Source organism: Ixodes scapularis, unplaced genomic scaffold (assembly GCF_016920785.2).
Source record: "Ixodes scapularis isolate PalLabHiFi unplaced genomic scaffold, ASM1692078v2 PGA_scaffold5__190_contigs__length_132052651, whole genome shotgun sequence".
Classification (NCBI taxonomy): domain Eukaryota; kingdom Metazoa; phylum Arthropoda; class Arachnida; order Ixodida; family Ixodidae; genus Ixodes; species Ixodes scapularis.
Window position 1 is genome coordinate 31771736 of NW_024609880.1, and position 13864 is coordinate 31785599.

Here is a 13864-nt window from a genome sequence, read left to right on the forward strand (position 1 = left end):
TCAGAATAAAAGGGAACAGGCCAAACAACTGCTAAAACCCCATTCTCTGCATTTTCTTCTTTTGTAATGGTCGGGGAATTTAAACGAAATATTCAAGGAAAAACTAGAAAAGCTAGAAAGGAGCAGTAGGATTAGGCGCTGACACGGAAAGGTCCTGGATGTACGCGGCGGCGCTGCGGTCGTATGGACAGGAGGATCCGACGGGCTCCGAGCATTCCGAAGGCCTTTGGCGAGAAGCTTTTTTTTTTGCGGTTTTGCCGTTTCGCCGTATGGCAGCGCGAAGTGGATCCCATTCTGGACTGATCTTTACCCCGAGTTTGCTGTCGTTTGTGGCCAATGAAATGTCATGCCGAATTAGTGCTTAATCACGCAGCAAATGCAATGAGAGCCGCTCTGGCTGCCCGCTGCATACTGCCCATCCAAAACAGGCTTTAGTGGCACCCTTTTGCGCCGTCGACACGGAGTGCGGCAGCCATGAGCACTCGACCAGCTCACTACTCCTCCTCTAGTTCACGGCCACTCAAGCAACCAAGGACGTCATGAGGGAGGTTATTTTTTGCTCGTTTTTGTAATTTTAATTTGCCTATAACTTTTAAAATAAAGCGAATTTCGAGAAAATAAAAGTTTCACTAAGTTACTACTTTCAGTGCGCTCAGGTTCGGTGCAAATTAAAAACCGGTAAAAAAGTCCTTGCAGGGCACCTTTAAGAAAGCAGAACAAACTCCTCCTGCAGAACTTCCACTTCCACTTTAGCAGATTGAGCGCTGGAGAGGAGGCGGGTCTACTTGCCTTCTTTCCAGCATTCAATCTGCTGAGGTGGAAAGAGTGGAGGTCTGTGCAAAAGGAGCTTGTCCTGTTTTCCCTTAGCCTGCAACAATGTAGAGTTATACAGTTGAACCTCATTATATCAAACAGTGCGGGGACCAGAAAATATTTCAATATATAATATTGCACCAAAAACACGTTGAAGTGCAGCGCGATTTAATCGCTAAAAAGCTAACGTCAAAGATGACTACTCGCATGAAGCGTTAAAGGGCAACTCCGCTTCTTTTTCAGTAGTGCAAAACTATACAGTTCTCTTTGTTATCATCTACAAAACCCCCATGGCAAATATTACGACGGAATTCCGCCTAGAAGTTCATTAAAATCGCTGTCAAAGTTTGACAAGCACGAATCCGCTGGTTTTGGATGAGACGTGCGGGCCAGACAACACTGCCCGGCTGCATTTCCGCTTCCTCCAAATTCCTTCTCCCGGCACGTCCGCGACGTCATCAAGCATGTACAGCTTTTTTTTTTTTTTTTTTTCAATTTTTTTTTTTGGGGGGGGGGGGGGGGGGGGAGAGCACGGGTGGCGCCAGCACCGTGAAAGACGTGAGTGACGCGCTCGGCCGGCCCGGTGCTCGACTATTGATACTACTGATAAGCCGATCGCCTCGTTGAGCGCCGGCTTGTGTTACATCCCATATTTTTGAACACCAAGTAAAAGGAGGAGAGGGAAGCTGCTTTTGTAAGAATTTTGAGTCACAGGTTAATCTTCTATAATCTTCTGGGAGGAGAATAGCGACGCCTGTGCTAATCCAGGAAGCACAAAGGAGGATCCTGATAAGAGTTGGAGCTCCTTCTTCCCTTGTATATCACGTGGGTGTACATGCTTAGCGATGCCGAATATACAATGTTGTCCGGCTTTGCCACCGTTTCGGTTTCGGTTTGTAATCATGGCTAGAGTAAAATTACACGAAAAATATTTTATTTTTCGCGAAACAAAGGATTGGGGATTGTTTTTGAGTGCTTCAAAAAGCAAAATCGGCCACTATCTCAAAATTTTTGAAATTAAGCGGAGTTGCCCTTTAAGGTGAACTATTTATTCCGGCGAAAAAACTGCCGCAGCGTAGACTGCTTCTTTCAGTTGAATGCATGCCTTATTACGGCCTGCTCCACAATCTCCAAGCAATCCACCAGCGCCAGACTACCATTAGGGAGTTTTAGAATAGCGCACGCTAAAGCTTTGCGCACGCAAAGAATAGCGTCGTCAACACTGCGCATGCTCCGAACGCAAACCAGGTTTTACGCTTTGCGCGCGCAATTTTAGCGTGCGCTATTTCTCGGAAATAGCGTGCGTACGCAAAGAGGCTTTGCGCTTCTCCAAGGAGGATTCGTGATGAGAAGTTGGCTAAAGCCAAGATGAGCAGAGTTTTAAAAAAATGGCGGCTTCCAGGATTATGTCAGTGGCTGCTTTGGCGGCGTCGTGAGTTGTACGTCGGCGGCATCCTCGCGACTGCGATTTTCAATATGGGACGACATTGTACTTGGTTCGACAATGATCACCGACAGCTTGATGCTTGTGACGCGTGAACATTTCTCGGCGAAGGTACGATGTGCGAAGGTCAGTACACAAGACATCTTTTGCCGAGGCGACGCAAGCGGACACGACCGGTCAACCGCTCGCTTCGCATTCTCACGTTTAAACAAATCTAAAATAATACTCCGGACCAAAAAACTTGTTTTTTCTTAAGTTACAACATTTCGTGTGTGAAATAAAATTGTGACTATCTTGGTGGCGTCGCAAGCGCAAGATGCTTGGGCTTTTGCGTTGCGACGGAAAAACGCTATTCTAAAACTCTCTCGCGTCGCGTGCGCTAATACAAGCGCTAAATTTAGCGCTAGCGTGCGCTAAAATTGCGTACGTTATTCTAAAACTCCCTATTGCCCATCGTGCTGCAGTAGCGGCGTGAGAGCGCCACAGCGGCCACAGCTTCGCCCGAAGTCGAGGGCGGAGCGAAGTCCTCGGCGTTTGAAGGGCCAGGTTCAGTGGCCATCTCCTATGGAGCCGGCTTGTGAGTGATCTCCGCTGCGATTTCCAGGTCCGTGTACCCCGCTTCGTCGTCATCACCCACAAAATCGTTGATGGTCATGTTTTCGGGTGCAGCGTCCACAAAATGTAAAAATTTGGTCCATGTTTCGTTGAGCGCAGGTTCTTCACAAATCGTCAGATGCTCCATTTTCCTCTGACGGTTCCTCGGCAATGAGGACAAACCCCTTCGTGTTGAAAGCAGTCGGCGATTGTCTCCTGCCGTATGTTGTGCTATGCAACTTTAAGAATTTGGATGGTCGATCTTGAGGTCTTGTCTCATCCACAGCTCGAGGAGCAACGTTTCGACCAGTCTTCGCTTATAAATAGCCTCAAACATCCGAATTGTACCCCGATCCAATGACTGTAGTTTTGGCATAGTGTTCTGCGGCAGGAATTTGAGGGACACATTCGTGTGGTGCGCCGAGCAGTTGTCGATAAGGAGGCACGTCTTGCGACCCTTTCCACAAGCTCCGTGTCCCAATCCTTGAGTCATATTTTAAAGATGTCGCACGTCATCTGGGACTTCTCGTTCCATATGTATGTCGCAGGAATACTGCAGCGGTTGCGCGTGACATTCGTGGTCTGCAACTTGCCGACGACAAGGAGGCGCAGTTTTGTGCTGCCATCCATGTTGGCAGCCAAGAGAACTGTGATGCGGGCTTAGTTTTGCTTGCCACCAGGACACTTCTCCCCGCGAGGGTCAAGCATTTGTTGCAGAAGCATTTGTCAGAACAGGCCTGTCTCATCAGCGTGAAAATTTGCTTTGGCTCGTACTATGTGAGAACGTCGCTCCACCTTGTTCAATTTTATTTTTATGATCTCCATATTGGCGTCCTTGCTTTTCCCGAGACCATCTTCCCAACAATGTCGTAATGGGCTTCAAAGTATTGCAGCCCCTTGTGCCAAAGTTTTCTGCTTGATGGATGAATGTGAAGTCCTTTGCTTTCAGTTGAAGAATCGGCCCCGACATCGAAATGTTCCGAGCCCTCGCATTCGTAAGCGGTATGTGCAGTGACCTTTTCATGTTTTCGAAGGCCGGTGTCTGCACTCAGTGTATTCCTGAGTGCTTGCTCTGCTTGGCCTTCAATTTGATGTTGCTTTTCGTCTTCAGCAGCATGCTCAAAGTTCTTCGCGGTATGTTGTACGCCTCGGCAACGCTGGACTTTTTTTCCTCCTTTTTCAACACCGCGAATGATCTCAAGCTTCGTCCCAAATGTTGGCAACGTTTGTTTCTTCACATTTGTCGCCATCAGTACACCACACGTCACAGTGCCGGAGGGACGAAATCGCGTGACTGCGGGCGGGAGCAGAGTCTGTCGGCAGACGAAAAGAGTGGTATTATGGCCTCATTACGCACAACACTGAACTGAGCCACCGAGCCCGTCCAAGTCGGAGCAGATCGCAGAGCAACTGAGCTGCCTGCTTATGCTGCAGAGTCTGAATGGCACTCCCGGCGCCATAGGCATGTGCTTGTAAGAGTCGCAAACATCTGCTGCTCCACCTCTATCCTCCGATGTTTTGTGGGATAGCCAGCCGCCTGTGTCCGGAGCGCACACTCTCCGATGCTATGGAGTTCAACGTATCCATTATTTAGCCAACGGAGTTTGATATAAAAAAACTCAAAATGCTCATAATTCTTCTGATGTTTGACAACGATTTGATATAAGCGATAATTCTAAATATTTATGTTTAATATATGAGGTTTAACTGTATCACATTCACTACGCAATATGGGCAACACTGTAAGTTTTGTCTGAACAATTTACCACTCCACTTATTGCTTTCCGTGAGTTGCCATCTTTGTTTACGGGGCTGTAAATTGTACTCCGAGCATGTGCAATAGCTCTCTTCTGCGGAATATTATGAAACGCGAACGCCAGAATATGTGGCCTTATATGCATGCTGCACTACCTGGAGGCTGATAAAACTGCGAAGTGGAGAGAGGTCTCAAAGAGTGCGCGCTTTCTTCGACGTGCTGTCGGGACCGAGCGGTGGTCCGAGAACTTTGGGTGCAGCAGGGAGCCGAGCCAGGGCAGGAACTCGTGTGGAGGCCGGACTCGGGAAGGACCAGGGAGCAGGAGGGGTGTCTCTTATATAACTCTATATACACATATGGACAGGTTACATCATTTGACAAAGGAACACTAGAGAACACTGTCGAGAACACAAGCTAGCAGCCGCCTGCTGCTGCTTTTATAACCTCACTTGTCCCCGCATCCCTAGCAGGGAATCCCCAGGGTTCATTGTTCCTAATGGCCAGGCACGCCATTTCCCTCTCCCACACACTGCCACACGCGTCGCGCACACCGAAGGGCAGACGACCTTGGTCATGGTGTCGCCTGTCGATCTCGTTGGTCACCGGTGCCATCGCGGTCCGGACGGGGCAGAGATCCTTAATTGCAGGCGTCTTGGCCTCCGTGCGTAAAGGGGATAATCCCATCGAAGCTCGAAGCTGGGAAAGGACGCAAAGCCCCCTCCTTTGTCGAGGGCGTCCCACGGCTGCCGAGGCGCCGCGCGTCGAGGCCAGACCGAAGCAGGAAGGAGAAAGGCCGGAAGGTAAAGACCGGAAGGTAAAGACCGATGACACTGGCGTCCGTCAACTTGATAATCCTTCGTTGGAGGCCACGTCGTCCCTTCGCAAGAGGCATGTTGGCGACCCCAGGGTGCCTCCTGCCCTGCCTCTGTGCACAGCTGACCGTCACCGCCCGGCGACGACGCTCCAGGGTGTTCCCCTGTGGCGGTTGGACTCCACGGCAAAACTTGTCTTCCGGGTCCTTTCACAACAGTGCACGGTCACTCTTGCAGCTCCCCCCCCTCTCTACACCACAATTTTATCGCCTCCAGAGGGCGCAGTTGTATTGAAGGCCACGCATTGTGGTGTTTGCGTTTCAGTCCGTTTCAATAGTACATGGCTTGCGAAGCCACAGCCCAGTAAGTTTGCTCATTTTGCACGAGTGATAAGCGATGGAGAGGTGCATAACCACTGACAAGGTGAGAAGGGCACCTCTTTCGAATGGCAGGCCTCCAGCACATGCTAGTTTCTTTGTATTATTGAAGGTAGGGAGCTCGTGCTAGAGGCTGGGTGACTGAAGAACCTCTAAGCCATTCTAATCTCGTCACCGACAATAGGTGCCGCAAGCTGCTGTCTGATTCAAAGGGCATAAGCTGACGTAGCTGTATTGCCATTGCCATCTTTCCATCCAGCTGTCATTACCATCAAGCGTGTTAGGAGCTTTGGGGCCACTGTGAACCCTTTGCAGTGTCGGGAAACCCGTGGTTGCTTTGTGGCTGTGGGTGTGCTTTGAGACGTCCGAGGAAGAGTACTTTCAAGTTGTTATTGCCAGTCAAGGGCCATGGCAGACGGTATAAAACGCGATCCAAACCAACATGTTTTTGTGCCCTTCCTAGAAATCGCATATTTTGTGACGTTTTTGCGCTTTCTGAGCCACAACCTTAGGTGTTGGTTAAGACTGTGCACTTTTGAGCGAGTGGAGAGCATCTGCACCAGACCACCGATGGGCCGGGAGTGGAGCACCCTACCACGTCGCAGCGTGTTTTTGTGCGCGTTCAGCAGAGGTTGAAATCATCCAACTTTCTTATGTGTGCCCGGAAGCTGCAAGGAATCAGCGCGACGTCACGAAATATGCAATTTGCAGGAAGCGCACGGCCAACGCGCGCACAAAGACGCGTTGGTTTGGATCATGCTTAAGGTGACTCAGCTCCAGCATGTGATGCTTGAACATGAACCACGCAAACAGTGCGGCTTTCCTCTTGCCTCCTCGACTTTTCTGTGACATCTGTGACATCTGAGATCACACGCGACCTGCCAATGGTGCACCTGTCCACCTGTTCTGCTGCGGCCCGCCGTCGCCATGGAGGTGGGCCGAGGAGGTCTCGCCTCTTTGTCCCTGTGTCCTTCCTGTTTCCGGGAGGCCCAACATAGTGTGTAAGCGGCTGCCCAAAACCATGTGGTGAGCACGGTCCAGACATCCGTCAAGGACAGAAGCAAAAAGCAGCTTTTCCCCGGCAAGAATAACGGATGAAATCTGACCGGAGTACGCCATATGCAGTGCGGTGTGTTGTGGCACGCCATCCTGCTGTGTCCTGTTTGGACAGCGCTTTGCTCAATGGATTTTTTATGCATCCTTCCTGCTTTCTGCAGCTTGTATTGCTGCGACGTGAACGTCTCGCACTCTGGTGACAAGACATTTTGTTGCATCTCGGTACACAGCAGCACAAATGCGTGGCGAAAGTGGTCTACAGCAACAAAAAACTTGGTGAATATTTCAGTTTGTCAGCAGCTGACCAAGCCTCGACTAGAGGGAAATGCCTTTTGATGACATTCCTGGTCGAACAGAATGTTCCTTGCGCCTTGGCGGATCATGGTGGCTACATCTTCTGGAAACTGTTTCCAACCTCGAAAAAGCAACAAACTATGCTTGTGCTCGTACAAAGGTGGCTGCTATTGTAAGGGAAATGGCTGACAAACAGGTCGGCGATGTTGTCAGTTGCCTGAGGTCCGGGCCGTTCTCAATCACTAGTACTGACTGAAGCAACGTCATTGTCAATGATGTGAAACTTCATCTGGTGGTCATTACGTTCTACGACAAGATTGTTTGCACTGCCTCGCTGTTGATGCCTGCTCTTAAAGCAACTTCCGGTTATAATGGGAACAAAAATGGGGTCGCTGCCATTTTAAAGGAAAATATAGACAGTGTTGCCACTCTTGGATGTGCTTGCCACCAAATCAATCTTGCGGCTCATAGAGGGGGAGCGTTTCTTTTACTAAGTTTAGAGCTTTTCAGATGCTCTGTGAGGTGAGTATAAGAATGTCTTTCAGCACTCCGCAGCTGTCATTCCGAAGAGGCCTCAAATGGCTCATCGAGCAGTGGCAGCCAGTGCTTAGCCTCTTTTGTAGTGAAGTGAAGTCATCAGGCGAACAAAGTGAGCCAAAAATTAGAGAGGCTTGACCATGCTGACAAAGACTGGTAAGCACGGAATGTGCGATAGGCCTTACCAGGGAAGAAGGGAGGGGCGTCTTAATGGTACTGCCTACCAAGGATTCGCTTTTATTTTTGACACACGCCTTGAGGTGCTGCTACATAACCGGAAAGGCCGCCAAGTGTGCGTGCTTATCCACGCGCTGTGCAAATGAGCTTGCTCTCGCATGGTCTGTACCTCTGAGCCTGGATAGCTTTGCTAGCGAAGCACTCGGCTCACAATGTGAATGTGGCGAGTTCAAATCCTGCCGAGGACTGAAGTCTTTGTATATGGTTCCTTATGTAACGCTTTTGGGTGACAGTTTTTTGCTACAACCTGTTGCCACAGCCGGTTGCTACCGCCGGCCGTTACAGCCAAACATTACAGCCAAATGTTACAGAACTTTATGGAAATCCACTGATAAAACAGATTATGTGCTAGAATGGGCTCTAGAAATCTAAGAAGACGGCGAGGAATGCCCATCAAAGCAAGAAACCAAGACTTGACAGTTGTGACCGAGCAACGGATGCAGCTCCTTTCCATTGAACCCGGACTTGCAGCACTGCAGCTCAGCATTGCTGTGAGAGCACATGGCTTTGTCTCAAGTCTCATTTACACATGCTTTCGTGCAAAGGAGACACTCAATGAAATGATGCACTCGTGCAAGTAGCTTTGACAATGTTAGATCACTGTGGAAGCTGCGCCATCCTTGACTGTGCAGCATAAAATCGTTTACACCAAGACAGGCAAATGGCTGCCGTAATTCGGTTCTCGCCTCAATTTTTAAAATCCGATTTTGCACGCACAAAAAGGGTGAAAAGGCCTGAAGTGAAAGTACAACGAACTACATTTGTGTACTTTCGGAGTGGCATGTAAAGTTCTTTCTGGGCATGGTCGCAATTGAGCGAGAATCAAAGAAAGCGACAGGCAAGGCTTGCATCTTATGAGTGAAATTCACTGAAAAGCTAGATACTTTCTGCCCTTTGAACTCGTCACAAGACCAGAAAATCCTTTTTGCGGTTATTTCAGCCGCGTGGAGAGATAGCCCCATTGATCAGCAAACCGGCCAAGGTGTTCTAACAAGGCTCAGTCTTTTGCTGGGGCCTGTTGCTCATTTTGTACGTGGACTCCAGACTTTCATTCAACACATGTAAAGGCTTCGCTTTAAATATGTAGAGCAGTGGTTCTCAAATGGGGTTCTGCAAAGCCCAGCCTTATCAGTCAAGCCCGGCAATAAAAGTTGTCTTTTCTCAGATTGAGAAGAAACGTTCCAATTTTCGGGTGAGCTTTTTTTCGTGTATATGTCAGTAAGAGAAATATACTTCAGACTAGCCCTTAGTTATATCCATTTATTAAATCACTACCATAATCTTTCCCTCCCCCCCACCACGATCGGGGTCCTCCATCATCTCTGTGATCCACATGGAGTCTGTAAACATCATTGGTTGAGAACCACTTATGTAGAGAGAAGGACCTGGCAGAGGAAACATTTCTCATGGAGCATCGACTTTCACGTTTAGTTGGAGCTCAATTGTTTGACTAGTGCTCAAAACTGCAAAAATACCTTCAGCAAACGACAGGTTGACCAAGTACAGGGATTTGCTAAAATCTGTAAGCCCCTAAAGCAACTGAAGCATGTGCAATCTTGTGTGCATGAGTTCATGCATACAAGGAGAAATGTATTATGAGCAAATGGCTATAAAGTTGACACGCCAGTAGAGTTGTGTGATCCGATCTGGACGATGGTCAGGATCGATTATGCCCAGTTTGCAAAGCTTACATTTCAGTTATGGTGAAAAAGAGAATGCTCACGTGCATGTCAAGTATCCAATGTTAGCATCCTTCTGTGTGCTTGTCAGCTTGAGCAGTACCAGCTGCTCACAAAGGAATGTGTTAAGGGGTGATGTGGGGCTTTAGAGTAATATTTTTATTTATAAAGGAATACTTATCATATTATACACTGGTATAACACATCTCACACCTATTCCAAATATGCAATCAGATATTGAATATCTTTACTAGAACCAGAGTTATGGGAGATTGGCCTAATTTGATTAGGTCATTTGTTACGGGTCGTTAGAGAAAAAGTATTCGTAAATTATCAAAATTTTTAATGCAACTGTATTCACAAAGGTGTAATTTGTGCGGTGATGCTATTTTAGATCTTAACTGAGAGGGTTATGTCACTAAAAAAACAATTGCAATTAGAGTGTAAAAGAGATGCTTTCTCATTATTTAAGAAAGTAATTAATTGGATAGAACTCTTAAGCTGGAAGACTATAAAAATAGCATCACCGCACAGCTCCTTTCTTTGCGATTAAAATGGCACCAAACGTGTTAATATTGTCCAAGACAAACTTCAGAAAACGCCTGTAAGGCATCGGTACTTGTGAAAAAAGTGTGAAGAGAGAAAAAAGCCCTTGAAGTATGTGTATTCCTACTGAATGTTCATAGAAAATTAAGACTTTATATTTTTCTTTCATACTTAAAAATTAGATAGAGCAATAATGTTTTGCACAGAGCTGGGTGGGTATATCTAAATTCCAGAAAAGCCATTTTCTCAAAAGTGAATTTTCTCCTACTTTTTACCATTTAAAGACCAGCCTCCCCCCTTAACTCCTTTATTTAACAGCTGTTTATTGTAGCAGAATGATTGATATGCAATTACAGGACTTGTTACAGCCTTGCTCGGCCTTGGCGCGGTCGTCAAGTTCCCCCCGCAGAAACTGTGCGGGGTGACAGGGTTTCTCCTGGTTGGCACTCTGCTGGGCATATGGCAACACCGGACCATGCATAACAGAAAATATATCTGTGAACAAGTAGCACTGCATACCTGCCAAATCTCCAGAACTGTTTGGAAACCTCCTGAATTCCGGTCATGTCTTCTGTTTGTACAGACATGACTTGTGTCTCTCGAAAAATAGCCCCCAGCATTGTCCGACATTATCTTTATTAAAGTTCACAAGACGCCGTCTATCCACATGTATTTGAAGAAATTCTTACAAGCGCTTGTAAGGTTCTACATGATTGGGTTTTTGTGTTTGGTCTCATCAAGAAAAGGGGACAAGTTTGGATTTCATGTGACTCGCGCCTTTGACGTCAGCTTATCCCACAGTGGCAAGGCTGACATCAAAGTTCCCATCGCTTCTCAGATGCCCGTCAGAAACAACTGTTATCATCAGAGAATTGGCTGCGGATGCAAATGTCTCGATGCTGGAGTTCTTTGGACGCCGCACTTCCATAATTGCGGCAAAGAAAATAATGTGTTTGTTCATTAATACTTCAATAATGTCACGAAGAACAGGTGATAAGGTGGGGTAAGGCTGAGGAAACTAAACGTTCACTGAAGCAGACTTGGTCCTAAGAACAAACTTCAATAAATGGCTTTGTGGGCATCAGCGTTGGCACGACATCGGCATAGAATGCCATCTCGAGACTAACCAGATGCCGCAAGCTACGGCTTCTTTTGTACCGATTTTTCTTGTCGAGGACATCCTTGAGAAGAACACGCAATAGTTCCGAGGTTGAATTGGAGCATTTCAAAAGAGTAACAAGAGGCAGAATGAAAAATCATGAGCCATTCCACTCTGTGGAGGTGGATGACCAGCAAAGCTGTTTAACACATGACACAGACCTGCCCCGCAAACCTGGAGGAAACTAGACTCGTGTGACGGGACCACCACCTAGCGGAAAGTAGACACGCGCTATGGGGACCAACACCCCGAGAGGGCGGAAGGGAAGAAAACTAGGCACGCAAGTGCTTGGAACGACGCCGAAAAGAGGGCGGTGCGAGCGTAGACATGGCCGACATGGGTTGCACGGCGGCAAATTGAGAAACCTTTATTATCTACCTGAGCGTCTACTGATATTAAATATGGTGCCTATTGATAACTACCTAATCTACTGAATAGACCTATTGCTAAATTACCCAAGCGTCAAGGAGAATGCAGGGAATGGTGTTCCACGCGCCGCACATGCCAATGTCTGCAGCAGTAACTGTTCTAAAGCAAAAGCCTAAAACAAAAGGCATCTTGCATGCACGTTCGTCAATGCTTTATTTTGGTTATTTACTTTAAATATTTTATACGGGGAAGTGCAAAGCGGTGCGAGTATAGAGGTCTTGGTCATGCACACGCAATAATCCACAGAAGCCAAGCCATAAACAGCTTCGCTGTAAAAATCCCCTTGTGTCCGCATGGAATCGGAGTGTGCTGCTGATGGGGTCATGCACACGACAATATTGATACAAGTACTATATACTAAGTATTGTTTTCCTCTGCAAGTTGTGGGTTTGTGGCATCATTCTGCGAGTTCACCCACTCTGGTTGATACACTGGAAACACGTAGGGGCATCGTCTTTTAAAATTAAGGCCACTAGCGTGGGATTCAATTCTGCTGTCTACGTGTCTGCAGAATGAGCCATGCTAAATTGGTCGTAGCGGCACTTTTGTGATGAAGGAGCATCGCATGAGTACGGCTTCAGCTTTCGACGGGAAACTTTTTCCCCACTGATTAAATGCGGGCCCTAATCGAACGCTGATGCAGCACTCGTTTCCAATTTGTCCAATCTCTGATAGGTGACATAAAAAATCTGGCACTATGTTCTTGTTATGTCGGGGTGTTCTTAAGTGAGCAGGCTCGCACATATGATGTTAAGAGTGTGTAGGAGGAAAGGGAGAGAAGAAGCATGTGCCTCAAGGGAAACAGGGAGACACGAAGTGGCAAGAGACACAAAGATTCGTGTCCATCCTTCCTAGAACAGTAGCTTTTACAGGGCCTTCTTCCAGACCTGCTACGCATGACAATGTTCACGTCGTCGAGGCACAAAACGTGCACCCTATTGGTTTGTGCAACCTCTCCGCAAAGCAACGCGCAACACATTCTGTGTTACCCCTGTTTTTGCCACCATACGGCAGGAAAGGGTCAAACATTAATTTGGACTTTTGTTCTGTTTAACACTACATTGTTTATAAATCATGATTAAAAAAAAATGTGTTGATACCAAACTCCTAAGGATTAATTTGAGAAAGTTTTGTTCCCAATGTAGAACAATATAAGAAAAAATCATTGACTTTTGGCATACTAACTGTCCTGCACATCTGTCTTCGGAGTAGTGAGATGTGCCTTTTCGAAGGACCCATTTTAGAGCGATTCCTGGTATCCATAAGGCCCTATATTAAAGGGCCACTAAGCTGCTTTCTGCAATAGTAGTCCATCTACATTCATAACTCAATATATGTGGTCTATGCATTGTACAAAACTAAACATTACATTCATGCTTGGCCAATGTTTGTATTAAAATTGGTATTCGCGGCGAGAAGTTTGGGTATCACTGCCTGAGGGAATTTTTTCATAACCAAGAGTGAGAGTACTTCAACTTCCTCTGCAGGTGCAAGCACGTGCTAGCTAACGCAAGCACACGGAATAAGTCTTTCGCTTAATTTTCAGATGTTGTCCACCATTATTCATTTAAAATTCCCAAACACATTATCAAAAATCTTTGCCACAAAGGTTTCAGTAATTTTATTGAAAGCACCGGTGTGCAGTTTCCACCTGGAGGCTGAGTATTTGTCTCAAATTTTTTTTTATTTGGACTTTTGCCAAGCTTTATGCACTATGAAAATCAAAACATAACTGCATGCGTATGCACATGCACTACCCAGAGTTAGAAAAACAGACGTGCCCAAAGCGAGCTTCTCGCGCGCGAATAAAAAAAATCTACACTGGATGGCGGCATTGAACAAGGAAGGGCAGAGCCCTGCCCTGTCTTGTGTTGGTGCCCTCTGGTGTCAGCGATAGTTCCAAGGTAATCAATCTTTTGATACTGAATTTAATAGAAAAATCAGCCATGCATGAATGGAATGTATGGTTTTTTAGAATGCTTAGAGCTCATAGATTGAGTTATGACCACAAATAGACTATCACAGAAAAGGGTTTAGTTCCCTTTTAAGCTCGCAGATATAAAGCAATTCATAATATGATTGCACGGCCTTGCAATGCTGGACATAAACGGCGGGCCTTTGTTTGTTGCAG

The 13864-nt window shown here is 46.8% G+C and overlaps 1 protein-coding gene across 3 annotated transcripts in view; it reads left to right on the top strand.

The window, feature by feature from the left end:
• Positions 1-13864, top strand: part of LOC8050666 — a 41692-nt gene that overhangs the window by 20027 nt on the left and 7801 nt on the right. The gene's annotated exons all lie outside the window — the stretch shown is intronic.